Source organism: Hippocampus guttulatus, unplaced genomic scaffold (assembly GCF_054856545.1).
Source record: "Hippocampus guttulatus isolate MCC_2025c unplaced genomic scaffold, RoL_Hgut_1.0 HiC_scaffold_29, whole genome shotgun sequence".
NCBI classification, from domain to species: Eukaryota; Metazoa; Chordata; class Actinopteri; order Syngnathiformes; family Syngnathidae; genus Hippocampus; species Hippocampus guttulatus.
The window spans coordinates 185,001-192,500 of NW_028233888.1; positions in this window are offsets into that span (position 1 = coordinate 185,001).

A 7,500-nucleotide genomic window follows, 5' to 3' on the forward strand; every position below is an offset into this window, starting at 1 on the left:
TAGCCTTCTTGACCCCCTAACTCCCCATATCTGGTTTACCTACTACAGCGCCCCTAACGACCAAAATCGGTACTGCATACCCCTGGTACCCCCGCCATTGAAAATGAATGGGGGAATTTTTTTAATTTCTCAATCCGGCCAGGAGGCCTCTTTTTCGGCCACGCTCGGCCGGCGAGCCGGTCCGCTCTTTACCCCTGGTACCCCCAGCCCTACCCCTGGTACCTCCCCCATTGAAAATGAATGGCGACCCCTGGTACCCCCAGCAACACCCCTGGTACCCTCAGCCTTACCCCTGGTACCCTCAGCTCAACCCCTGGTACCCCCAGCCTAACCCCTGGTACCCTCAGCGGCACCCCTGGTACCCTCAGCAACACCCCTGGTACCCCCAGCCAGCTTCGCCCCTGGTACCCTCAGCCTTACCCCTGGTACCCTCAGCCCAACCCCTGGTACCCTCAGCCCAACCCCTGGTACCCCCAGCCAGCTTCGCCCCTGGTACCCTCAGCCTTACCCCTGGTACCCCCAGCCTTACCCCTGGTACCTCCAGCCTAACCCCTGGTACCCCCAGCCTAACCCCTGGTACCCTCAGCCTTACCCCTGGTACCCCCAGCCTTACCCCTGGTACCTCCAGCCTAACCCCTGGTACCTCCAGCCTTACCCCTGGTACCTCCAGCCTTACCCCTGGTACCTCCAGCCGTACCCCTGGTACCCTCAGCGGCACCCCTGGTACCCTCAGCCTTACCCCTGGTACCCTCAGCCTTACCCCTGGTACCCTCAGCCTTACCCCTGGTACCCTCAGCCTTACCCCTGGTACCCTCAGCCGCACCCCTGGTACCCTCAGCGGTACCCCTGGTACCCTCAGCGGCACCCCTGGTACCCTCAGCCTTACCCCTGGTACCCTCAGCCGCACCCCTGGTACCCTCAGCGGCACCCCTGGTACCCTCAGCGGCACCCCTGGTACCCTCAGCGGCACCCCTGGTACCCTCAGCCGTACCCCTGGTACCCTCAGCGGCACCCCTGGTACCCTCAGCGGCACCCCTGGTACCCTCAGCGGCACCCCTGGTACCCTCAGCCGAACCCCTGGTACCCTCAGCGGCACCCCTGGTACCTCCGCCATTGAAAATGAATGGGCGGCCTTCCCACCTGCCGTCAGCCGCCCGGAGGGGGAAATAGAAAATATTCGAAAGTGCGGAGCTCCGCCGTCAGAGGCCGGCTTTTCGCCCGGGGTATCCGCCCCGGGGCGCCTCTCGGGCGGCCTTCCCAACTGCCGTCGGCCGCCCGGAGGGGGAAATAGAAAATATTCGAAAGTGCGGAGCTCCGCCGTCAGAGGCCGGCTTTTCGCCCGAGGTATCCGCCCCGGGGCGCCTCTCGGGCGGCCTTCCCAACTGCCGTCGGCCGCCCGGAGGGGGAAATAGAAAATATTCGAAAGTGCGGAGCTCCGCCGTCAGAGGCCGGCTTTTCGCCCGAGGTATCCGCCCCGGGCGCCTCTCGGGCGGCCTTCCCAACTGCCGTCGGCCGCCCGGAGGGGGAAATAGAAAATATTCGAAAGTGCGGAGCTCCGCCGTCAGAGGCCGGCTTTTCGCCCGAGGTATCCGCCCCGGGCGCCTCTCGGGCGGCCTTCCCAACTGCCGTCGGCCGCCCGGAGGGGGAAATAGAAAATATTCGAAAGTGCGGAGCTCCGCCGTCAGAGGCCGGCTTTTCGCCCGAGGTATCCGCCCCGGGCGCCTCTCGGGCGGCCTTCCCAACTGCCGTCGGCCGCCCGGAGGGGGAAATAGAAAATATTCGAAAGTGCGGAGCTCCGCCGTCAGAGGCCGGCTTTTCGCCCGAGGTATCCGCCCCGGGCGCCTCTCGGGCGGCCTTCCCAACTGCCGTCGGCCGCCCGGAGGGGGAAATAGAAAATATTCGAAAGTGCGGAGCTCCGCCGTCAGAGGCCGGCTTTTCGCCCGAGGTATCCGCCCCGGGCGCCTCTCGGGCGGCCTTCCCAACTGCCGTCGGCCGCCCGGAGGGGGAGATAGAAAATATTCGAAAGTGCGGAGCTCCGCCGTCAGAGGCCGGCTTTTCGCCCGAGGTATCCGCCCCGGGCGCCTCTCGGGCGGCCTTCCCAACTGCCGTCGACCGCCCGGAGGGGGAAATAGAAAATATTCGAAAGTGCGGAGCTCCGCCGTCAGAGGCCGGCTTTTCGCCCGAGGTATCCGCCCCGGGCGCCTCTCGGGCGGCCTTCCCAACTGCCGTCGACCGCCCGGAGGGGGAGATAGAAAATATTCGAAAGTGCGGAGCTCCGCCGTCAGAGGCCGGCTCCACGCTTCATTCATCCGACCGAGACGCCTCTCCGCCGGCCACACTCGGCTGCGGGGCCGGCCCGCTCTCCGCCATTGAAAATGAATGGGGGGCATTTTCTCATGCTTTCAATCCGCCTAAGAGGCATCTTTCCCGGCCAACTTTGTGCCCCTGGTACCTCCAGCATCGAGAAAGCATGGTGACTCGTCCGACACATGCCCCCCTATATACGTTTCGGAAAGTATTTTGGTGAACGGTCACTTTCTAAGCCTTTCGCCTTCTTGACCCCCTAACTCCGCATATCTGGTTTACCTACTACAGCGCCCCTAACGACCAAAATCGGTACTGCTACCCCTGGTACCCCCGCCATTGAAAATGAATGGGGGAATTTTTTTAATCCCCCAGGCCGGCCAGGAGGCCCCTTTCCCGGCCAAACTCGCACGCTGGGCCGGCCCGCTCTTTACCCCTGGTACCCCCGCCATTGAAAATGAATGGGGGAATTTTTTTCAATCTCCCAGGCCGGCCAGGAGGGCTCTTTCCCGGCCACACTCGCACGCCGGGCCGGCCCGCTCTTTACCCCTGGTACCCCCAGCTCTACCCCTGGTACCCCCGCCATTGAAAATGAATGGGGGAATTTTTTCAATCTCCCAATCCGACCAAGAGGCCTCTTTTCCGGCCAAACTCGCACGCCGGGCCGGCCCGCTCTTTACCCCTGGTACCCCCAGCTCTACCCCTGGTACCCCCGCCATTGAAAATGAATGGGGGAATTTTTTCAATCTCCCAATCCGACCAAGAGGCCTCTTTTCCGGCCAAACTCGCACGCCGGGCCGGCCCGCTCTTTACCCCTGGTACCCCCAGCTCTACCCCTGGTACCCCCGCCATTGAAAATGAATGGGGGAATTTTTTCAATCTCCCACGCCGGCCAAGAGGCCTTTTTCCCGGGCACGCACGCTCGCCGGGCCGGCCCGCTATTATTAAACTCTCACCCCTGCAAGGAGGCCTTTTTCCCGGGCACGCACGCTCGCGGGGCCGGCCCGCTATTATTAAACTCTCACGCCGGCCAAGAGGCCTTTTTCCCGGGCACGCACGCTCGCCGGGCCGGCCCGCTATTATTAAACTCTCACGCCTGCAAGGAGGCCTTTTTCCCGGGCACGCACGCTCGCCGGGCCGGCCCGCTATTATTGAACTCTCACGCCTGCAAGGAGGCCTTTTTCCCGGGCACGCACGCTCGCGGAGCCGGCCCGCTATTATTAAACTCTCACGCCTGCAAGGAGGCCTTTTTCCCGGGCACGCACGCTCGCCGGGCCGGCCCGCTATTATTAAACTCTCACGCCTGCAAGGAGGCCTTTTTCCCGGGCACGCACGCTCGCCGGGCCGGCCCGCTATTATTAAACTCTCACGCCTGCAAGGAGGCCTTTTTCCCGGGCACGCACGCTCGCCGGGCCGGCCCGCTATTATTAAACTCTCACGCCTGCAAGGAGGCCTTTTTCCCGGGCACGCACGCTCGCCGGGCCGGCCCGCTATTATTAAACTCTCACGCCTGCAAGGAGGCCTTTTTCCCGGGCACGCACGCTCGCCGGGCCGGCCCGCTATTATTAAACGCTCACGCCTGCAAGGAGGCCTTTTTCCCGGGCACGCACGCTCGCCGGGCCGGCCCGCTATTATTAAACTCTCACGCCGGCCAAGAGGCCCTTTTCCCGGGCACGCACGCTCGATGAGCCGGCCCGCTATTATTAAACTCTCACGCCGGCCAAGAGGCCCTTTTCCCGGGCACGCACGCTCGATGAGCCGGCCCGCTATTATTAAACTCTCACGCCGGCCAAGAGGCCTTTTTCCCGGCCACGCACGCTCGCGGAGCCGGCCCGCTATTATTAAACTCTCACGCCTGCAAGGAGGCCTTTTTCCCGGGCACGCACGCTCGCGGGGCCGGCCCGCTATTATTAAACTCTCACGCCTGCAAGGAGGCCTTTTTCCCGGGCACGCACGCTCGCCGGGCCGGCCCGCTATTATTAAACTCTCACGCCGGCCAAGAGGCCCTTTTCCCGGGCACGCACGCTCGATGAGCCGGCCCGCTATTATTAAACTCTCACGCCGGCCAAGAGGCCCTTTTCCCGGGCACGCACGCTCGCCGGGCCGGCCCGCTATTATTGAACTCTCACGCCTGCAAGGAGGCCTTTTTCCCGGGCACGCACGCTCGCCGTGCAGGCCCGCCATTTGCCTACCACACCGCCGTCTGGCGGACACCAAGCGGTACCGCCGACCCCTCCCGTTGAAAATGAATGGGGGATTTTTTTTCAATCCCCCAAGCCGGCCAAGAGGCCTTTTTCCCGGGCACGCACGCTCGATGAGCCGGCCCGCTATTATTAAACTCTTACGCCTGCAAGGAGGCCTTTTTCCCGGGCACGCACGCTCGCCGAGCCGGCCCGCTATTATTAAACTCTCACGCCTGCAAGGAGGCCTTTTTCCCGGGCACGCACGCTCGATGAGCCGGCCCGCTATTATTAAACTCTCACGCCGGCCAGGAGGCATTTTTCCCGGGCACGCACGCTCGCCGTGCAGGCCCGCCATTTGCCTACCACACCGCCGTCTGGCGGACACCACGCGGTACCGCCGACCCCTCCCGTTGAAAATGAATGGGGGATTTTTTTTTACAATCCCCCAAGCCGGCCAAGAGGCCTTTTTCCCGGGCACGCACGCTCGATGAGCCGGCCCGCTATTATTAAACTCTCACGCCGGCCAAGAGGCCCTTTTCCCGGGCACGCACGCTCGATGAGCCGGCCCGCTATTATTAAACGCTCACGCCTGCAAGGAGGCCTTTTTCCCGGGCACGCACGCTCGCCGGGCCGGCCCGCTATTATTAAACTCTCACGCCGGCCAAGAGGCCTTTTTCCCGGGCACGCACGCTCGATGAGCCGGCCCGCTATTATTAAACTCTTACGCCTGCAAGGAGGCCTTTTTCCCGGGCACGCACGCTCGCCGAGCCGGCCCGCTATTATTAAACTCTCACGCCTTCAAGGAGGCCTTTTTCCCGGGCACGCACGCTCGCAGAGCCGGCCCGCTATTATTAAACTCTCACGCCGGCCAGGAGGCCTTTTTCCCGGGCACGCACGCTCGCCGTGCAGGCCCGCCATTTGCCTACCACACCGCCGTCTGGCGGACACCAAGCGGTACCGCCGACCCCTCCCGTTGAAAATGAATGGGGGATTTTTTTTTCAATCCCCCAAGCCGGCCAAGAGGCCTTTTTCCCGGGCACGCACGCTCGATGAGCCGGCCCGCTATTATTAAACTCTTACGCCTGCAAGGAGGCCTTTTTCCCGGGCACGCACGCTCGCCGAGCCGGCCCGCTATTATTAAACTCTCACGCCTGCAAGGAGGCCTTTTTCCCGGGCACGCACGCTCGCAGAGCCGGCCCGCTATTATTAAACTCTCACGCCGGCCAGGAGGCCTTTTTCCCGGGCACGCACGCTCGCCGTGCAGGCCCGCCATTTGCCTACCACACCGCCGTCTGGCGGACACCAAGCGGTACCGCCGACCCCTCCCGTTGAAAATGAATGGGGGATTTTTTTTTTCAATCCCCCAAGCCGGCCAAGAGGCCTTTTTCCCGGGCACGCACGCTCGATGAGCCGGCCCGCTATTATTAAACGCTCAGGCCGGCCAAGAGGCCCTTTTCCCGGGCACGCACGCTCGCAGAGCCGGCCCGCTATTATTAAACTCTCACGCCTGCAAGGAGGCCTTTTTCCCGGGCACGCACGCTCGCGGGGCCGGCCCGCTATTATTAAACGCTCAGGCCGGCCAAGAGGCCCTTTTCCCGGGCACGCACGCTCGATGAGCCGGCCCGCTATTATTAAACGCTCAGGCCGGCCAAGAGGCCCTTTTCCCGGGCACGCACGCTCGCAGAGCCGGTCCGCTATTATTAAACTCTCACGCCTGCAAGGAGGCCCTTTTCCCGGGCACGCACGCTCGATGAGCCGGCCCGCTATTATTAAACTCTCACGCCTGCAAGGAGGCCTTTTTCCCGGGCACGCACGCTCGCCGGGCCGGCCCGCTATTATTAAACTCTCACGCCGGCCAAGAGGCCTTTTTCCCGGGCACGCACGCTCGCCGAGCCGGCCCGCTATTATTAAACTCTCACGCCTGCAAGGAGGCCTTTTTCCCGGGCACGCACGCTCGCCGGGCCGGCCCGCTATTATTAAACTCTCACGCCTGCAAGGAGGCCTTTTTCCCGGGCACGCACGCTCGCCGGGCCGGCCCGCTATTATTAAACGCTCACGCCTGCAAGGAGGCCTTTTTCCCGGGCACGCACGCTCGCCGGGCCGGCCCGCTATTATTAAACTCTCACGCCGGCCAAGAGGCCCTTTTCCCGGGCACGCACGCTCGCCGGGCCGGCCCGCTATTATTAAACTCTCACGCCGGCCAAGAGGCCTTTTTCCCGGGCACGCACGCTCGCCGAGCCGGCCCGCCTTTTGCCTACCACACCGCCGTCTGGCGGACACCGACCCCTGGTACATCTGCCATTGAAAATGAATGGGGGAATTTTTTCAAACTCCCAATCCGAGCAAGAGGCCCCTTTTCCGGCCACACTCGCCCGCCGGGCCGGCCCGCTCTTTACCCCTGGTACCCCCAGCAACACCCCTGGTACCCCCAGCCTTGCCCCTGGTACCTCCCCCATTGAAAATGAATGGTGACCCCTGGTACCCCCAGCAACACCCCTGGTACCCTCAACCTTACCCCTGGTACCCTCAGCTGCACCCCTGGTACCCTCAGCCTTACCCCTGGTACCCCCAGCCAGCTTCGCCCCTGGTACCCCCAGCCTTGCCCCTGGTACCTCCGCCATTGAAAATGAATGGGGGAATTTTTTCAAACTCCCAATACGACCAAGAGGCCCCTTTTCCGGCCAAACTCGCACGCCGGGCCGGCCCGCTCTTTACCCCTGGTACCCCCAGCTCTACCCCTGGTACCCCCGCCATTGAAAATGAATGGGGGAATTTTTTCAAACTCCCAATCCGACCAAGAGGCCCCTTTTCCGGCCACACTCGCCCGCCGGGCCGGCCCGCTCTTTACCCCTGGTACCCCCAGCCTTGCCCCTGGTACCTCCGCCATTGGAAATGAATGGGGGATTTTTTTCAAACTCCCAATCCGACCGAGAGGCCTCTTTCCCGGCCACACTCGCCCGCCGGGCCGGCCCGCTCTTTACCCCTGGTACCCTCAGCGGCACCCCTGGTACCT